Genomic DNA, 21,176 nt, shown 5'->3' on the forward strand with positions numbered 1-21,176 from the left:
GGTGGATTCAACTTCATGGAAAATTATGAAAAAACTGAAAAGAAAGGAGAGCCCAGGAGAGGCTATTAAAGTCTCCAGAACACAAAATAGGACGGAGTGTTTCGAAAGGGCTAGGAATCTAACTTCAAGCACATCAGATAAAGGGACGACAATGAGAAAGGGGACGGGAAATACAGGACTGAAGGTGTTGTATCTGAATGCACGCAGTATACAAAATAAGGTATATGAGCTTCTGGCGCAGATTGAAATTGGCAGGTATGATGTGGTGGGCATTACGGAGACATGGCTGCAAGGGGATCAGGACTGGGAGCTAAATATCCAAGGATGTACATCCTATCGAAAAGACAGGCAGGTTGGCAGAGGGGGTGGGGTTGCTTTGTTAGAAAGAAATGAAATTAAATCGATAGCAAGAAATGACGTAGGGTCAGATGATGTCGAATCTGTGTGGGTAGAGTTGAGGAACCCAAAGGTAAAAAAACCATAATGGGAGTTATGTACAGGCCTCCGAACAGTAGTCAGGATGTGGGGCACAAGATACACCAGGAGATAGAAAAGGTGTGTAAGAAAGGCAAGGTTCCAGTGATCATTGGGGATTTCAATATGCAGGTAGACTGGGAAAATCAGGTTGGTAGTGGATCCCAAGAAAAGGAATTTGTGGAATGTCTACGAGATGGCTTTTTCGAACAGCTTGTGGTGGAGCCCACTAGGGAACAGGCAATTCTAGATTTAGTGATGTGTAATGAGGCAGATTTGATAAGGGAGCTTAAGGTGAAAGAACCCTTAGGAGGAAGTGACCATAATATGATAGAATTTACCCTGCAATTTGAGAGGAAAAAGCTGGAATCAGATGTAACGGTATTACAGTTGAATAAAGGCAACTACAGAGGCATGAGGGAGGAGCTGGCCAGAATTTACTGGGAGATGAGCCTAGCAGGAAAGACAGTGGAACAGCAATGGCAGGAGTTTCTGAGAGTAATTTGGGAGACACAGCAAAAATTCATCCACAGGAAGAAGAAGCATACTAAAGGGAGGACGAGGCAACCATGGCTGACAAGGGAAGTCAGGGACAGCATAAAAGCTAAAGAGAAAGCATACAACGCGGCGAAGAGCAGTGGGAAACCAGGGGATTGGGAAGCCTACAAAGACCAACAGTAGACAACTAAAAAAGAAATAAGGAGGGAGAAGATTAAATATGAGGGGAAACTAGCCAGTAATATAAAAGAAGATTGCAAGAGTTTTTTTTAGATATATAAAGGGTAAGAGAGAGGAAAAAGTGGACTTTGGGCCGCTAGAAAATGACACTGGACAAGTAGTAGTGGGGAACAAAGAAATGGCGGAGGAACTGAATAGGTACTTTGCATCAGTCTTCACAATGGAAGACACGAGTGACATGCCCAAAGTTCAAGAAAGTCGGGGGGCAGAGTTGAGTATGGTGGCCATTACCAAGGAGAAGGTGCTAGGAAAACTGAAAGGTCTGAACGTGGATAAATCACCTGGACCAGATGGATTACACCCCAGAGTTCTGAAGGAGATAGCTGAAGAGATAGTGAAGGCGTTAGTGGTGATCATTCAGGAATCACTCGAGTCAGGGAGGGTCCCAGAGGACTGGAAAATCGCTAATGTAAACCCCCTGTTTAAGAAGGGAGTGAGGCAAAAGACGTGAAATTACAGGCCGATTAGCCTGACCTCGGTCGTTGGTAAGATTTTAGAGTCCATTATTAAGGACGAGATTTCAGAATACTTGGAAGTGCATGGCAAAATAGGGCAAAGTCAGCATGGTTTCATCAAGGGGAGGTCATGCCTAACAAATCTGTTAGAATTCTTTGAGGAGGTAATGAGTAGGTTAGACAAAAGAGAGCCAATGGATGTTACCTACTTGGACTTCCAGAAGGTCTTTGACAAGGTGCTGCACAGGAGGCTGCTCAGTAAGATAAGAGCCCATGGTGTTAGAGGCAAGGTACTAGCATGGATGGAAGATTGGCTGTCTGGCAGGAGGCAGAGAGTGGGGATAAGAGGGTCCTTCTCAGGATGGCGGCCGGTGACTAGTGGAGTTCCGCAGGGGTCAGTGTTAGGACCACAACTTTTCACTTTATACATTAATGATCTAGATGAAGGAACTGAGGGCATCCTGACTAAGTTTGCAGATGATACAAAAATAAGTGGAGGGACAGGGAGTATTGAAGAGGCGGGGAGGCTGCAGAAGGCTTTGGACAGGTTCAGAGATTGGGCAAAGAAGTGGCAGATGGAATACAATGTGGGGAAGTGTGAGGTCATGCACTTTGGTAGGAAGAATAGAGGCATAGACTATTTTCTAAATGGGGAGAGAATTCAGAAATCTGGAGTGCAAAGGGACTTGGGAGTCCTAGTCCAGGATTCTCTTCAGGTTAACTTGCAGGTTGAGTCAGTAGTTAGGAAGGCAAATGCAATGTTGGCATTTATTTCGAGAGGACTAGAATAGAAGAGCAGCAATGTGCTGCTGAGGCTTTATAAGGCTCTGGTCAGACCACGTTTAGAATATTGTGAGCAATTTTGGGCCCCGTATCTCAGGAAGGGTGTGCTGGCCCTGGAGAGGGTCCAGAGGAGGTTCACGAGAATGATCCCAGGAATGAAAGGCTTAACATTTGAGGACTCTGGGTCTATACTCGATGGAGTTTAGAAGGATGAGGGGGGATCTGATTGAAACTTACAGAATACTGAAAGGCCTGGATAGTGTGGACGTGGGAAGATGTTTCCATTAGTAGGTGAGACTAAGACCCGAGGGCACAGCCTCAGAGTAAAGGGAAGACCATTTAGAACAAAGATGAGGAGAAACTTGTTTAGCCAGAGAGTGCTGAATCTATGGAATTATTTGCCACAGAAGGCTGTCGAGGCCAGGTCATTGAGTGTATTTAAGACTGAGATAGATAGGTTCTTGGTTGGTAAGGGGATCAAAGGTTACGGGGAGAAGGCGGGAGAATGGGATTGAGAAACTTATCAGCCATGATTAAATGGCGGAGCAGACACGATGGGCCGAATGGCCTAATTTCTGCTCCGATGTCTTATGGTCTTATAACTGGGTAATATCACGTTTCAAGCAAACACAACGACCACAGCACAACAAAAACAAAAAAATACTGGAAAAACACAGCAGGTCTGACAACACCTGTGGAGAGAAAGACAGAGTTATCATTTCGAGTCCGTGTGACTCTTCCTCAGAGCTGAGTTTCGAGTCATACGGACTCGAAACGTTAACTGTCTTTCTCTCCACAGATGCTGCCAGACCTGCTGAGTTTTTCCAGCATTTTTTGTTTTTGTTTCAGATTTCCAGCATCCACAGTATTTTGTCTTTAACATAATGACCACTGCACTCGGGAAATCAGTGTCACACATTCTGTATAGAGGGGAAATGGCCACACATGTGTCACTCTCATTCTCAACCAGAAAATGCTGGAAATACTCAGCAGGTCAGGCTGAGTCTGTTCAGGGAGAAACAGTTAACGTTTTAGGCTGCTGAACTTTCATCAGAACTGGAAAGAACTTAGATGTTACAGATTTTCAGAAAGTTCACAGACAGGGAAGCGGAAAAGTGGGGAGAACAGAAGAGAAGGTTTCTGATCAAATGGAAGACAGGAGAGAATAAATAACAAAAGGGATGAGGATGTAAGGGAAAAGCGATGGTGATGGAATTAGTAAAGAAACTAAAGATGGGAGAGTCATTCTGTGTCTGTCATTTATTTCTGCTCTGATTGGAAATGTGTTGTTCCTCTGTTGACCCATTTCACTTCTGTCCCACACTGAAAACTCTCAATCCTTGAGATTGATGGGATTGAACCATGGAGTTTCAAGAAAGATTGGCATGGATTTTGGAGGTGACCAGGACTTCGGAGAGAAAAGGGTGGAGAGAAATGGGGAGATAGTTTGCAAGGGCATTTGGGTCAAGGATTGGTTTTATTGAGGAGGGAGTGATGATGGCAGATTTGAAGGAGAGGGAAAGTGCTTCAAAGGAACTAAGTTGTGTTCGAGATATTAAAAAGACTCAACGCACTGTGTTTAATACAAAACTGATGTATTTGATTTTTATACAGAATATTAACCAGAGTGACAGGGCTGGGATTTATTAACATCAGCAGAAACAGACCCCAATGAACATGTCCTGGATGTAACTAACAGCAAAATCCATTCACTGCAGTTACTTATGAAAACACTGGTGTTTCACCCGGTTAGCTGACCGAATGTTGGAAGGGATTCACTCAGAGCAGGTGAACAGTCTCTCCCCAGTGTGAACTCGCTGGTGCGTCGCAGGTGGGATGACTCAGTGAATCCTTTCCCACACTTGGAGCATCTGAACGACCACTCCCCAGTGTGAACTCGCTGGTGTACAGTGAGTTGAGATGATCGCCTGAACCCAGTCCCACAGTGAAAGCACCTGAACGGTCCCTCATCAGTGTGGGACACCAGTTACCCAGAACTTTTAAAGCACTTCTCGCAGTCTGGGCATTTAAAAGGCCACTCGTCAATATGAATTTGTTGATGTGTCTGTTGGTGGGATGACTGAGTAAATCTCTTCCCACACTCAGAGCAGCTGAACAACTTCTCCCCATGAGAATTCGCTGGTGTCTCAGCAGGGTGGATAACTGAATGAATCCCTTCCCACACTCTGTACAGGTGAATGGCCTCTCCCCAGTTTGAGTGTGCTGGTGTATGGTGAGTTCAGATAAACGCCTGAACTCAGTCCCACAGTGAGAGCACCTGAACGGTCTCTCGTCAGTGTGAACACGCTGGTGCGCCAGCAGGTTGGATCAATCAGTAAATCCAGTCTCACACTCGGAGCAGGAGAACAGCTTTTCCCCAGTGTGAACCCGCTGGTGTATCACCAGGCTGGATGACTGAGTGAATCCTTTCCCACAAAAGGAGCAAGTGAATGGTCTCTCACCAGTGTGAACTCATTGGTCTGTGAGCAGATTGGATGAATTAATGAATCCCTACCCACACTCTGGGCAGGTGAACAGCCTCTCCCCAGTGTGACTGTCCTGATGAGTTTCCAGCTGAACTGTATAAGTGAATCCCTTCCTGCAATCTGCACATTTCCACAGCTTCTCCCCATTGTGGCTGTATTTATGTTTTGACAGGCCAGATGATTCACTAAAGCCTCCTCTACACACAGAACATGTGTACGGTTTCTCCCCACTGTGAACGGTGCTATGTCCTTCCATGTTCAAAATCCGATGATATTCGGGTTACGACAAATTGGGTGAGTCCATCAGATCCTGATGTGATGTTTTGTTTCACTTCTCCAAATTAAAATCCTCCCCTTCTAATACCCTGTAAAATTGATTTAAAACAGAAAAAAGGGAGTGAGAGAGAACCCACAAAAACACAAAGGCAGGTTGTGAAATTGAGCTGAATGAATCTGGGAATTTGTGGGGCCGGCACGAGGAAAAAGTGACCATGAAAATGCTGGATTGTCATAAAAACCCAACTGGTTCACTAATGTCCTTCAGGGAAGGGAACGTGCCACCCGGTCTGGGCCTACACAACACTCTGGACTCCATCGGAGCAAATAAGAGAGCGAGGTGGGAGAGGCACTGGATAAAGCAGAGGGATAAACTCTAAATCTCCATCCCTGGAAGGACCAGGGTAACAGGTGTATGTGAACACCATCACCTCCAAGTTCCCCTCCAAGTTACACACCGTCCTGACTTGTCTGACATTCAGTACTGGATGAACAGAAATTTCCTCTATTTAAATATTGGGAAGACTGAAGCCATTGTCTTCAGTCCCCGCTACAAACTCCACTCCATAGCCACTTGCTCCATCCCTCTACCTTGTTGGGAGTTGGAGTGGACGGACCCGTGGGAGATACTTGGGAGCTGAGAAGTGCCGATAAATATATTACGGGGATTCGAGTGAGGCCTACCTTGCTGGGAGTCAGAGCTTAGCGGACCTGCAGGAGACAGTGGGGAGCTGAACAACACCTACAAATACAGACCAGGAATTTGAGTGAGGAACGCCTATAAATACAGACGGGGTATTTGAGTGAGGAACGTCTATAAATACAGGGTGAGGATTTGAGAGAGGAATGTGTATAAATACAGAGTGAGGATTTCAGTGAGGAACGCCTATAAATACAGACAGGGTATTTGAGTGAGGAACGCCTATAAATACAGATGGGGTATTTGAGTGAGGAACGTCTGTAAATACAGATGGGGGATTTGAGTGAGGAGTGTCTATAAATACAGACGGGGTATTTGAGTGAGGAACGTCTATAAATACAGCTGGGGGATTTGAGTGAGGAACGCCTATAAATACAGATTGGGGATTTGAGTGAGGAACGTCTATAAATACAGACCGGGGATTTGAGTGAGGAACGTCTATAAACACAGACGGGGGATTTGAGTGAGGAATGGGCTGTTTCACTGTTGCAGCTGCTGTGAGGCAGCAGGAGAGGGGGGAAAGAGGCAACTGTGATGTCACAGGAAGCTGGTACGTTGATTGGTCGGTAAGTGTTCAGTCGAAGGGACAGTGTGTGAGAAACCAGCTTAGGACAGGCGAGTTCAGGTAGATCTATAAATAAAAATAACTTTACAATAATAAACCAAAATTTGAAAACTTTAAAATTCAAATAAAACAACAAAGATTTTAAACAGGCAATAAAATAGAGTTACTTAAATAAACATCTAATACACATCCCTTGTAGTTAAGAAGCATATAATCTTTAGTAGTCAGTGGTACTAGCATTCAGTAAACACAGTAAATTGTAGCATACATAGGAAGAAAGTAATTAAAGTAAATTAACTAAATAACATAAGTTAGAATGGTAGGACAGGGGTTATGTTGCAGCTGTGAGATGTGGGAGCTTTTGGATGCCAAGGGAATCCATGACAAACACGTCTGCAGGAAGTGTAAGCAGCCTGAGGAATTCCGGATCAGGATTATTGATCTGGAAACCGAAATGCAGACACTGTGCAACATAAGGGACGTGGAGAAATACCTGCATACTTTGTTCCAGAAGACAGTCACACCTCTTAGAAGAGGGTCATCTGTTTGATCAGCAGTGAGGGACAGGAGGATGTGACTGTCAGTGAGGCAGGTAATGGGACTGAGCAGGCAGTAGTGGAGGAGCCTCAGACTTTGCAAGTGTCAAACAGGTTTGAGGTGCTCACAACCTGTGTGGATGAAAGTGAAATGTGCAAGGTGGATGAGCTGGCTGGCCATGACACTGTGGTACAGGAAGCCATTCACGCAGGGGGAGCAAAAAGGAATGTAGTGGTAGTAAGGGATAGTATAGTGAGGGCATTGACACTGTTTTCTGCAGCAAAAAGTGAGAGTCCAGATGGCTATGTTGCCTGCCCAGTGCCAGGGTTCAGGACATCTGCTCAGGGCTGGAGAGGGACTTGCAATGAGGGAGAGAATCCAGTTGTCGTGGTCCATGTACATACCAATGACATAGGTAGAACTAGGAAAGAGGTTCTGTAAAGTCAGTATAGGTACCAAATTATGTATCAGAAACTCAAAGGTAATAATCTCTGGATTATTACCTGAGCCACGTGCAAATTGGCATCGGGCAAATAAGATTAGCGAGACCAATGCGTGGCTCAAAGATTGGTGTGGGAGAAGTGGGTTCCGGTTTGTGGGCACTGGTATCAGTGCTGGGGACAGTGGGGGCTGTACCATTGGGACGGTTTACACCTGAACCATGCTGGGATGAGTGTCCTCACAAATCGCATAGCTAGGGAAGTAGAGAGGGCTTTAAAATAAATGAGAGCAGTGAGGGATCAAGCTTGGGTAGAGGTAGCAATTCAAGGTGTAGATTCAAGACAGGAGAGCAAAATAGTAATATGAGAAATGATGGTCAGAGAATGGCAGGAAAGGACTGAGAGAAAAAGCCTAAGAATAAATCAACAGTCAAGACTAGATGTTACAACGGTAACAAAAAGACAAGACTGAAGGCTCTCTATCTGAATGCACATAGCATTCAAAACAAAGTAAATGAATTGATGACTCACACAGAAGTAAATAAATATGATCTGATAGTAATTATGGAGACGTGGCTGCAGGACAACTAAGATTGGGTCCTTAATATTGAGGGGTACATGACATTCAAGGAGAATAGGAAGCGAGGTAAAGGTGGAGGGGTTGCATTGTTAATTAAATAGGGCATTGGTGCAATGGTTAGAGATGACCTTGGATCAGGAGATCAGGACGTAGAATCGGTTTGGGTGCAGATGAGGAATAGTAGGGGAAAAATAGTCATTAGTGGGAGTGGTTGATGGGCCCCTAACAGCAGCCATAGTGTAGGAAAGTATTCAAGAGAAAATATTGTGTGCTTGTGATAAAGGGACGGCAATAATCATGGGTGATTTTAATCTACACATTAACTGGAAAAATCAGATTGGCAGTAATAGCCAGGATGAGGAGTTCTTAGAATGCTTTTGAGATAGTTTCTTAGAGCAGCATGTTCAGGAGCCAATCAGAGAGCAGGTTATATTTGACTTGGTATTGTGTAATGTAACAGGATTAATTAATGACCTCAGAGTAAGGGCACTGCTAGGTAGCAGCGAGCATAATATGGTTGAATTTTACATCCATTTTGAAAGGGAGAAGAGTGGGTCAAAGACTAGTATCTTAAACTTAAGTAAGGGCAACTATGTGGGGATGAAAACTGAGCTAGCTGAAGTGAACTGGGAAACTAGCCTAGAGGATAGATGAATAGAGAAGCAGTGGCAGACATTTAAGGGGATATTTCAAAGTATTCAGAATGAGTACATCCTGACCATAAAGAAAAATTATAAGGGGAGGACCCACCATCTGTGGTTAACTAAAGAAGTTAAAGAAAGCATCACTTAATGAAAAAAGCATACAACTCCGCAAAGATGAGCAGCAGGACAGATGATTGGACTGAATATAAAGAACAGTCGAAAATGGCTAAAAGGTTAATCAGGAGAAAGAAATTAGAGTGTGAGAGGAAGTTTGCTAGAAATATAAAAATGGATAGCAAGTATTTCTACAGGTGCTTAAAAAGGAAAAGAGTGAGCAAAGTGAGTGTTGGTCCTCTAGAGGGTGACAGTGGGAAGTGAATAGTAGATAAGGAAATGGTGGAAGAAATGAATAATATTTTGCTTCTGTGTTCAATATAAAGGATACAAAAAACATTCAAGTAATAGCTGCAAATCAGAAGGTGACAGGAGAAAGGAAATTGGTGAAATTGAAATCACTGGGGAAATGTTACTGAGCAAATTGAAGGAGCTGCTGATGTCAAGTCTCTGGGACCCAATGAACTACATCCTTGGGTCTTAAAAGAGGCGGCTAATGCGGTAGTCGGTGCGCTGGTGTTAATTTTCCAAAATTCGCTCCATTCTGGAAAGGTTCCGTCAGATTGGAAAGTAGCAAATATAACCCCTCTATTCAAGAAGGGAGGGAGGCAGGAAACAGGAAACTATAGGCCAGTTAGCTTGACGTCTGTCGTGGGGAAGTTATCAGAATCATTCATTAAGGAGGTTATAGCTGGGCACTTAGAAGAGCTCAAGGCAATCGGGAAGAGTCATCATGGTTTTGTGAAAGGAAAATCCTGTTTAACCAAATGATTGGAATTTTATGAAGGAGTAACAAGCGCAATGGATAAAGGGGAGCCTATAGATGTACTGTACTTGGATTTCCAGAAGGCATTTGAGAAGGTGCCACATCAAAGATTGTTTTGCAAAATAAAAGCGCATGGTGTAGGGGGTAACTTATTAGCATGGATCGGAGATTGGCTGGCTGGCAGAAAGCAGAGAGTATGTGTAAATGGGTCTTTTTCTGATTGGCAGGATGTGACGAGTGGAGTCCCACAGGGGTCTGTGCTGGGGCCTCAACTTTTTATGATTTACATCAATGACTTAGATGAGGGGAGTGAAGACGTGGTCGCTAAATTGGCACAAAGATAGGTAGGAAAGTATGTTGTGAAGAGGACATGAGGAGGTTGCAGATGGATATAGATAGGTTGAACGAGTGGCCAAAGATCTGGCAAATGGGGTGAAATGTGGGAAAATGTGAAGTTGGTCACCTTGGCAGGAAGAACATAAAAGCAGAGTATTGCTTAAATGGAGAATGGCTGCATAATTCTGAGGTGCAGAGGGACCTAGGTGTTCTAGTAAATGAGTGTCAAAAAGTTTGTATGCAGGTACAGCAAGTCATTAATAAGGCTAATGGAATGCTATCCTTTGTTACGAGAGGGCTTGAACATAAAAGTAAAGATGTTATGCTTCAGTTATACAGGACTGCACCTTGAATACTGTGTGCAGTTTTGGTCTCCTTATTTAAGGAAGGATATAAATGCATTGGAGGCAGTTCAAAGGATGTTTACTAGATTGATACCTGGAATGAGTGGGCTGTCTTATGTGGAAAGGTTGGACAGACTGGGCTTGTTTCCACTGGAGTTTAGAGGAGGGAGGAGTGATTTGATTGAAGTATACAAGTTCCTGAATGGCCTTGACAAGGTGGACGTCGAAAGGATGTTTCCTCTTGTGGGTGAGTCCAGAACTAGGGGGCATCGTTTCAAAATTAGGGGGTCGCCCTTTTAGGACAGAGATGAGGACAATTTTTTTCTCTCAGAGGGATGTGCCAATGGGAACTCTGTGCCACAGAAGGTGGTGGAGGCGGGGTCATTGAATATTTTTAAGACAGAGGTAGATAGATTCTTGTTAGGCAAGGGAATTAAAGGTTATCGAGGTTAGATGGGAATGTGGAAATTCAAAGACAAGAAGACCAGCCATGATCTTATTGAATGGCACAGCAAACTTGAGAGGCCAAATGGTCTGCTCCCGTTCCTATTCCATATGTTCTTATGATCTCTCTCCAGTGGGAATTCGCTGGTGTATTCGCAAGTGGGATGACTGAGTGAATCCCTTCCCACACACGGAGCAGGTGAATGGTCTCTCTCCAGTATGAAACCGTTGGTGTCTCAGCAGGCCGGATGGCTGAGTGAATCCCTTCCCACACTCAGAGCAGGTGAATGGTCTCTCTCCAGTGTGAAACCGCTGGTGTATTCGCAGGTGGGATGACTGAGTGAATTCCTTTCCACACTCAGAACAGGTGAATGGTCTCTCTCCAGTGTGAATTCGCAGGTGTATTCGCAGGTGGGATGACTGAGTGAATTCCTTTCCACACTCGGAGCAGGTGAATGATCTCTCCCCATTGTGAAACTGCTGGTGTGTTCGCATGTGAGATGACTGAGTAAAACCCTTCCCACACTCGGAGCTGGTGAACGGCCTCTCTCCAGTGTGCAGCTGCTGGTGTCTCAGCAGGCTGGATAACTGAGTGAATCCCTTCCCTCGCTCAGAGCAGGTGAACGGCCTCGACCAACGGTGAACCCGCCGGTGTCTAAGCAGGTCAGATGACTGAGTGAATCCCTTCCAACACTCAGAACAGATGAATGGTCTCTCCCCATTGTGAATTCGCTGGTGTGTTCGCAGGTTGGTTGAGTAAGTGAATCCCTTCCCACACTCAGAGCAGGTGAATGGCTTCTTCCCACTGTGAACTCGCCGGTGTATCAGCAGCTCAGATGACTGAGTGAATCCCTTCCCACATTCAGAGCAAGTGAATGGTCTCTCCTCAATGTGAATTCGCTGGTGTGTTCGCAGGTTGGCTGACAGAGTGTATCCCTTCCCACATTCAGAGCAAATGAATGGTCTCTCCTCAATGTGAATTCGCTGGTGTGTTCGCAGGTTGGCTGACAGAGTGAATCCCTTCCCACACTCGGAGCAGGTGAACGGCCTCTCCCCGGTGTGACTGCGTCGATGGATTTCCAGCTGGGATGGGTAATTGAATCCTTTCCCACAGTCCTTATATTTCCACGGTTTCTCCATGGTTCAATTGTCCCTGTGTCTCTCCAGGTTTGATGATCAGTTGAATCCTTGTCCACACAGAGAACACGTGTACAATTTCCCCCTGCTGTGAATGGTTTGATGTTATTTCAGGCTGTGTAACTGGTTAAAGCTCTTTCCACAGTCAGTTCACTGGAACACTCTCATTCGTGTGTGTGTGTGTCTCAGTGCTTTTCCAGTCACACTGATGTTTGAAATCTTTTCCCACAGAAAGAACAAACATTTCTCCTTCCGCATTCAAAGACGATAATATTCAGGTCCTGATGAATCGAGTGACTGTCAGATCTTGATGTGATGTTTGGTTTGAGTTCCCTCTCTGTAAATCCTCCCCTTCCAATACCCTGTAAAAGGAGTTTACAAAAGTCATCATTGTAAGAACAGGATAGAAATTCAGAGCAGACAATTCTCATTTCTATGGAACATTATTTCCTGTCTTCTTCTCCCAAAGCTGCAAATCGCTGTCCCACACACTCTCCCTCCTCCCGGTGCTGAAGCCAAACAGAGTTTTGGATAATTCTTCCTGTATCTTTTTAACAAATTTGTCCAACTGAAGATAACAATATGTTTCATCATTCACTTCAGTCATTACTCGTGACCAAACATTTATCTGAAACCCCCTGACCGACCATACAGAATAGCAGACGTTAACCTTGAGTCCAAAACTTACTGTATGCAGATTTAATGAGTGATTGTGAAGGTGGTTTCTCCAAACCTCCCAGGATTTCCTTCCTTCCTTCTCTCCCTCCCTAACTAAGTTAAACCTGGGATCAGTCTCATGGCCCATTCTGGTTCCTGCTTCTCTTCCTGATGACTAATTAACTCCAATTAAACACTGAGAAGTCTGAAGACACTGTTTTCAGTCCCTGCTGCAATCTCCATTTCCCAGATACCAACTCCATCCCTCTCCCTGGGAATAGTCCGAGATTAAACCAGTCTGTTCATAACCTCGGTGTTACATTTGATCTCAAGATCAGGTTCTGACCTCATATCTGTGCCGTCACTAAGATCGCCTCTCTAACATCACCCAGCCTCACCCCGGCTCAGTGCATCTGCTGCTGAAACCCTAATCACTGCCGTTGTTACCTCCAGACTTGAATGACTATCCCAACACACTACTGGCTGGTCTCCCACATTCTACTCTCCGTAAGCCTGAATCCATCCAAAGGACTGCAGTCCACGTCTTCACTCGTAGCAAGTCCTGTTCCTCTGTCACCCATTTGCTTCCTGACCTGTCTTGGATCCCGGTCAAGCAACAGCTTGATTTTAAAATTCTCATCCTTGTTTTCAAATCCCTCCATGGCCTCGCCCTTCCTTATCTCTGTAATCTCCTCCAGCCCCACAACCCTCTGAGATCTGCACTGCTCGAATTCTGGAATCTTGTACATTCTCCATTTTAATCGCTCCAGCATTAATGACCTTGCCTTAAGTTCCCTCATTCCCAAACTCTGAAATTCTCTACCTGCACCACTCCCTCTGTCGACCACATTTTCCCCCTTTAAGACACTTGAGTATTGCTAAAAAAAGAGACATTCTGTCAAAACCTTTTATCTTCTACTCATCAGGACAGATGCAAGAACATCAAATTTCAAAGATTATCAGTCGGGCTCATAATGTGGCTCACTTATGCTTGCTAGAAGCTACATATATTCATACACAGGGAACTGTCTACTGCAGACAGAAGGAACATGTCCAGGCATGGGTCCGTTTGTTGAATTAAACAAAAGCATGGAGGATGATAGCTCTTTGGTGCATTCTCCATGGCAATGCCTTGACCAATCAGAGCTGACTGCCCAACCAGTCAACACCCTTTCCTTGTGCAGCACAAATTGTTGTTCGCTGAGAAATTTGTTTTTTTTGCATCTGTCCGGATGAGTGCAACATGAAATATCAGCAATATGTCACCCTTTTTCAGCAATACTTAAATTCTGTACTGCTGAGTGACTGTGGGTTTATAATTCTATTGCTGCTGATCTAAAACTCCTGGTGAACACACATTTTACGAATGTCTCCCTCGGGCTGTTGCTCATTGTCCCCGTGAGGATGGCAGCCGCGCATGCGCTCTGTAGCACATTGACCCATCATGATGGCGGCCGCACATGCGCCCATCCCCACGTTGCCCCTATAAAGATGGCGGCCGATAATTCGGGCATTTCTCCGGCAGCGCCGAACAAACCCGGGACCGGGGGCTCCTTATTGATGGTTTGGGGCCAACACCGTGAGTTTATGAAGCTTCCAAATTCACCCGTCAACCCTATCTCTGTTCACGGGTTTATTTTCGGTTCTGCATCCGCACTCGGTCTTTGTTAAACCCGCATTTTAAATCCGCTCGCTCGAGCTCACTTACCGTCTGTCTCCACGGACTGCGCATGTTCCGACTCCAAATGATTGGCGGCAGCTCCGGACCAACAGGAAGGGGCGTGGTTGGATGACCGAAAGGGAGCAGCTGGTCCTCCAGCCAATCGGAGTGAGGGGGCCGGAGTCTGCTGGGAGTGGAGCATGCGCAGTATGGGCGGGGGATCCGTGACGTAGGCGGGGGAATTTTTTTTCCAAGAATTGATATAGATTTTTCTTTTCCCGCCTATTTCCATTATTTTTAAATGTATTTCCATCCATTGTTTTATCTCTACCTTTTAGCCTATTTCGATCCCTTCCCCCCACCCCACCCCCACTAGGGCTATCTATACCTTGCTCGTCCTGCTTTCTACCCTTAATTAGCACATTCCTTAGATAATATCACCACCTTTAACACCTCTTTGACCTTTTTTCTGTGACATCTTTTGGTTATCTCCACCTATCACTGGCCCTCTATCCAGATCGACTTGTCCCACCCCCCCTTAAACCAGCTTATGTTTCATCTCTTTTCTATTTTTACTTGGTTCTGTTGAAAAGTCATATGGACTCGAGACGTTAACTGTGTTCCTCTCAGCAGATGCTGTCAGACCTGCTGAGTTTTTCCAGATATTTTTGTTTTTGTTGCGGTGGAATTTAAAGTCCAGCGGGTGAGAAAGGGCCGAGTGCAGGAGAGGAATGGAGCCGGAGGGTGGACTGGGAGGGTTCACACACACCCGGTGTAGGACTCCAAACCCGGATTAGAAACTCCCGGAGCCCAGTTTATACCGAGTGTTCAGAAACTCATTTTACAGGGGGTTAGAAGGGGAGGATTTACACACAGCAAACTCCAACCCAGAGAGATATTTGTCTCTTTGGACTGACCTGCTGAAACACATTGAATTCACACTGGTGAGAGGCTGTTCAGTTGCTCACAGTGTGGTAAGAGGTTCAGGACATCATCCCACCTGCTGGGACACCAGCACATTCACACTGACAAGAGACCTTTTAATTTAAGTGTGAGAAGTGCTTTAAAAGGTGTGGGGAACCTTGCAGGGAGATTTGCAAGTGCTGTCGGTGGGCTCTTGAACTAATTTGGCATGGGGGTGGGATACTGAGTGGAGGTATATTAGGGGGTGATGTACATACAAGTATATAAGAAAAAACAAGTCAGTCTGGAAGGCAGGGTGTACATAGTCAAGTTAAGGCACAAGGCTACATGGCAAGGCTGGATGACATTTATTTTAATGTAAGGAGTGTTGTGAGTAAGCTAGATGAGTTGCAGATGCTGATTAACACATGGGGATATGATATCATTGCTATCACGGCGACATGGCTAAGGGAGGGGCAGGACTGGCAGCTCAATATTCTGAGGTATAGAATCTTCAGGTGAGACAGGAAGGGAGCGGAGGTTGTAAAAGAGATGGTGGTGTCACAATATTGATCAAGGATTCAATTACTGCAGTAAGGAGGGATGGTAACTTAGAAGGTTCCTTAAATCAGGCTGTATAGGCAGAACTTAAAAACAAAAAGGGCGCAATCACATTGTTGGGAGCATACTATAGACCCCCAAACAGTCAGAAAGAATTGAAGGGCAGATATGTAGGTAAATCTCAGAAGTGTCAAAATAATAGGGTAATAATAGACGGGGATTTCAACTTCCCCAATATTAACTAGGATAAACAAAGTGTGAAGACTTTGAGGGGGGCTGAATTCTTCAAATGTATCCAGTGGGTTTTTAAGCCAGCACATAAAAAGTCCTACAAGAGAGGTGCTGGACCTTCTTTTAGAGAACAAAGCTGGGCAAGTTGTAGAAGTGTCAGCGGGGGAGAAGTTCAGTGGTAATAACCATAACTCAGTAAGATTTAAGTAAAAACAGAATTACCTGGAAAAACTCAGCAGGTCTGGCAGCATCGGCGGAGAAGAAATCAGTTAACGTTTCGAGCCTTCATGGCCCTTCGGCAGAACTGAAGCATAGTTAGAAGAAGGGAGATATATAAATTGGTTTAAGGTGGGGGGGTTGGGGGGGGAGAGAGACACGTCAACTCGCAGACATTTCCTCCTACCTCTCCCTGGACCATGACCCCACCACAGAACATCAAGCCATTGTTTCCAGGACTGTCACTGACCTCATCTCCTCTGGAGATCTTCCTCCCACAGCTTCCAACTTGATAGTCGCCCAACCTCGGACGGCCCGCTTCTACCTCCTACCCAAAATCCACAAACAGAACTGTCCTGGCAGACCGATCGTGTCAGCCTATTCCTGCCCCACGGAACTCATTTCTCGTTATCTTGACTCCCTTCTCTCTCCCCTTGTCCAGTCCCTTCCCACCTACATCCGTGATTCCTCTGACACCTTACGTCACATCAACAATTTCCAGTTCCCTGGCCCCAACCGCTTCCTCTTCACCATGGATGTCCAATCCCTCTACTCCTCCATCCCCCCACCAGGATGGTCTGAGGGACCTTAGCTTCTTCCTTGAACAGAGGCCCCAACAATCCCCATCCACCACTACTCTCCTCTGTCTGGCTGAACTTGTTCTCACACTGAACAATTTCTCCTTTAACTCCTCTCACTTCCTCCAAATAAAAGGTGTGGCTATGGGTACCCGCATGGGCCCCAGCTATGCCTGTCTCTTTATGGGGTATGTGGAACATTCCTTGTTCCAGTCCTACTCCGGCCCCCTCCCACAACTCTTTCTCCGGTACATCGATGATTACTTCGGTGCTGCTTCATGCTCTCGTCGGGACCTGGAAAAATTTATTAATTTTGCTTCCAATTTCCACCCCTCCATCATCTTCACATGGTCCATCTCTGACACTTCTCTTCCCTTCCTTGACCTCTCTGTCTCAATTTCTGATGATAGACTGTCCACCAATATCCATTACAAGCCAACCGACTCCCACAGCTACCTCGACTACAGCTCCTCACACCCCGCTTCTTGTAAAGACTCCATCCCATTCTCTCAGTTCCTTCGCCTCCGTCGCATCTGTTCTGATGACGCTACCTTCAAAAACAGCTCCTCTGACATGTCCTCCTTCTTCCTTAACCAAGGTTTTCCATCCACGGTCGTTGACAGGGCCCTCAACCGTGTCCGGACCATATCCCGCGCATCCTCCCTCACGCCTTCTCCTCCTTCCCAGAAACATGATAGGGTCCCCCATGTCCTCACTTAGCACCCCACCAGCCTCCGCATTCAAAGGATCATCCTCCGCCATTTCTGCCAACTCCAGCATGATGCTACCACCAAACACATCTTCCCTTCACCCCCCCTGACGGCATTCCGTAGGGATCGTTCCCTCCGGGACACCCTGGTCCACTCCTCCATCACCCCCTACTCTTCAACCCCCACTTATGGCACCTCCCCATGCCCACACAGAAGATGCAACACCTGCCCCTTCACTTCCTCTCTCCTCACCGTCCAAGGGCCCAAACACTTCTTTCAAGTGAAGCAGCATTTCACTTGCATTTCCCCTAAATAAGTCTACTGCATTCGTTGCTCCCAATGCGGTCTCCTCTACATTGGAGAGACCAAACGCAAACTGGGCGACCGTTTTGCGGAACACCTGCGGTCTGTCCGCAAGAAAGACCCAAACCTCCCTGTCGCTTGCTATTTTAACACTCCACCCTGTTCTCTTGCCCACATGTCTGTCCTTGGCTTGCTGCATTGTTCCAGTGAAGCCCAACGCAAACTGGAGGAACAGCACCTCATCTTCCGACTAGGCACTTTACAGCCTTCCGGGCTGAATATTGAATTCAACAACTTTAGATCTTAAACTCCCCCTCCCCCCATCCCCACCCCGTTTCTTCCCCGCACTCCCCGACCCCCCGCTTTATTTATTTATTTATTTTTTCAATAATTTATATAGATTCTTCTTTCCCCACCTATTTCCATTATTTTTAAATCTAAAACTAAAACCTTGTTAGCCTTTCCACCCCACCCCCACTAGAGCTGTACTTTGAATATCCTGTCCTCCATTCTTAATTAGCACTTTTCTCAGACAAAACACCTCTTTGACCCTTTTGTCTGTGACATCTTTTGATTATCTGCTCATCTCCACAATCACCACACCCTCAATGTGTCTCTCTCCCCCCCCAACCCCCCCACCTTAAACCAATTTATATTTCTCCCTTCTTCTAACTATGCTTCAGTTCTGCCGAAGGGCCATGAAGGCTCGAAACGTTAACTGATTTCTTCTCCGCCGATGCTGCCAGACCTGCTGAGTTTTTCCAGGTAATTCTGTTTTTGTTTTGGATTTCCAGCATACGCAGTAGCTTTTAGCCTTTTGTTTTTAAGATTTAAGTAGTTATGGAAGGATGAAGATGGATCGAAAATAAGGGTTTTTAATTGGGGGAAGGCCAATTTCAATATGATAAGAGAGGACCTGGCCAAAGTGGACTGGGAGCAGCTACTTGTAGGAAAATCAACATCAGAGCAGTGGGAGTCATTCAAAAAGGAAATAGCGAGAGTCAACATTTTCCCACAAAGGACCAACAAGTCCAGAGAAACCGGGATGTTGAGGAATTGACAGGATTAGATAAGGGGGAAAAAAGGGAAGCTTATGGTACATACCGAGGGCTCAAAACAGCAGGAGCCCTTGATGGGTAGAGAAAGTGCAGAGGGTTACTTAAAAAAGAAATTAGGAAGGCGAAGAGGGGGCATGAAAAACACAGCTGTGTGAAATAAGTTAAAATCCAAAGGCATTTTATAAGTATATTCAGGGCAAGAGGATAACCAGGGAAAGATTAGGGCCCATCAGGGACCAAAATGGCAATCTGTGTGAGGAGCTGGAAGATGTAGATGAGGTTTTAAATGAGTACTTTGCATCTGTATTAACTATACAGAAGGAAGATGTAGGTATAGAAATCAAGGAGGGGGACTGTGATATACTTGAACAAATGAGTATTGAGAGGAAGGAGGTATTAGCGGTTTTATTGGGCCTTAAAAGTGTATTAATCCCCAGGCCCAGAATAGATGTATCCCAGGTGATGTGGGAGGCAAGGGGGGGAGATTGCAGGGGCCCTGACATTAATTTTCAAATCCTCTCTGGCCACAGGAGGGGTGCCAGAGGACTGGAGGACAGCTAATGTGGTACCATTATTAAAGAAGAATGGTAGGGATAAACCAGGGAGCTAATAGGCCAGTGAGTCCAATATCAGTAGTAGGGAAACTTTTGGAAACGTTATGAGGGACGGAATTAATCCCCACGTGGAGAGGCAAGAAATAGTCAAGGATAGTCAGCATGGCTTTGTCAGTGAGAGATCATGTCTAACAAATTTGATTGAATTTTTCGAGGAGGTGACGAGGTGTGTAGATGAGGGCAGTTCAATTGATGTAATCCACATGGAATTCTCTAAGGCTTTTGACAAGGTCTGGCATGGGAGACAGGTCCAGAAGGTAAGAGCCCATGTGATCCATGGCAATTTGGCAAATTGGATCTAGAATTAGCTCAGTGTCAGGAGGCAGAGGGTGATGGTCAAAGGTTGTTTTTGTGACTGGAAGCCTGTGTCCAGTGGCGTACTGCAGGGTTTGGTGCTGGGCCCCTTGTTGTTTTTAGTGGACATTAATGATCTAGACATGAATGTAGGAGGTATGATCAGTAAGTTCACCGGTAACACAAAAAAATCATTAGTGTGGTAAATAGCGAGGAGGAAACCCTTAGGCAACAGGACGATATAGACGGTCTGGTCAGATAGGCAGAACAGTGGAAAATGGAATTTAATCCCAAAAGGTGAGGTGATGCATTTTGGGAGGACTAACTAGGCAAGGGAGTACATGATGAATGGTCGGACCCAAGGAAGTACAGACCCTTGGTGTGCATGTGAATTGATCCTTGAACATAAGAACTAGGAGCAGGAGTGGGCAATTCAGCCCCTCGAGCCTGCCCCACCATTCATTACGATCATGGCTGATCTCATCTTGGCCTCAACGCCAATTTCCCTCCCTCTCCCCATAACCTTTCAACCCATTACTAATTAAGTACGTGTGGTGAAGGTGCTCACACAATGCTGTTAGGTAAGAAGCTACAGGTTATTCACCCAGCCATGAGGAAGGGACATTGATATATCTCCAAATCAACAACAACAATTTGTGTTTATATCGCACATTTATTGTTATATAGTTTACCAAGACATTTCACAGAAATGTTAGAAACCAAGGAGATACTCAGGCAGGTGGCCAATAATTTGGTCAAAGTGGTCGGTCTGAAGGAATATCTTAAAGGATGCAAATGAGGTAGAGAGGCAGAGAGGTTTAGGGAGGGAATTCTAGAGTCTTGGAAACTGACAGAATGGCAACCAGTGATGGAATTATTAAAATCAGTAATTCTCGAATTCGAGAAGAGCAGATATCTCGGGAGGATTGTGAGGCTGGAGGAGGTTACAGAGATAGGAATGATCACAACCATGGAGGAAAACAAGGATGAGAATGTGAAAATTTAGGTGCTGCTTAAATGAGTGCCTTCAAATCATTTGTATAGTTTGTGAATGGCTGTGGGCCAAGCACTGATCCTTGCAGTATCCCACAAATAACAGCCTGTCATCCTGAGAATGAGACATTTATTCCGACTCTCTGTTTTCTGTCTGTTCACCAATTCTCAATCTATAACAGGATATTACCCCAATCCCATGTACTTGATTTCTGTTTATTGACATACTGTGCTTTGTTTAGTAACCTTCTCTCTCTGTCTCTCTCACTCCTCTCTCTCTTTCTCTCTCTGTCAATTGAATGCTCCAGCCCAGCGAGTTGTGGATGCTCCATCATTGAATATATTTCCGGCTGAGATGGAGAGATTTTTGGTCTCTCAGGGAGTCGAGGGATATGGGGAGTGGGTGGGAAAGTGGAGTTGAAGCCCAAGATCAGCCACGATCGTATTGAATGGTGGAGCAGGCTCGACGGGGTGTCAGGACTTCTCTTGTTCCTATTTCGTATGTTCTTATGGAGGCCAGAGTCTTGTGTTGGCCCAGACCGGGTGGCAGGTTCCCTCCCCTGAAGGACATTAGTGAAC

The 21,176-nt window shown here is 45.5% G+C and overlaps 1 protein-coding gene and 1 pseudogene across 1 annotated transcript in view; both read right to left on the minus strand.

Moving 5' to 3' along the window:
- The window catches only part of LOC144698523 (uncharacterized), an 88,083-nt gene that overhangs the window by 16,894 nt on the left and 50,013 nt on the right, over positions 1-21,176 (minus strand). The gene's annotated exons all lie outside the window — the stretch shown is intronic.
- Positions 1-21,176, minus strand: part of LOC144698524 (uncharacterized) — a 112,889-nt pseudogene that overhangs the window by 9,532 nt on the left and 82,181 nt on the right.

This window comes from Cetorhinus maximus, chromosome 23, assembly GCF_964194155.1.
Source record: "Cetorhinus maximus chromosome 23, sCetMax3.hap1.1, whole genome shotgun sequence".
In the NCBI taxonomy this organism is placed as follows: domain Eukaryota; kingdom Metazoa; phylum Chordata; class Chondrichthyes; order Lamniformes; family Cetorhinidae; genus Cetorhinus; species Cetorhinus maximus.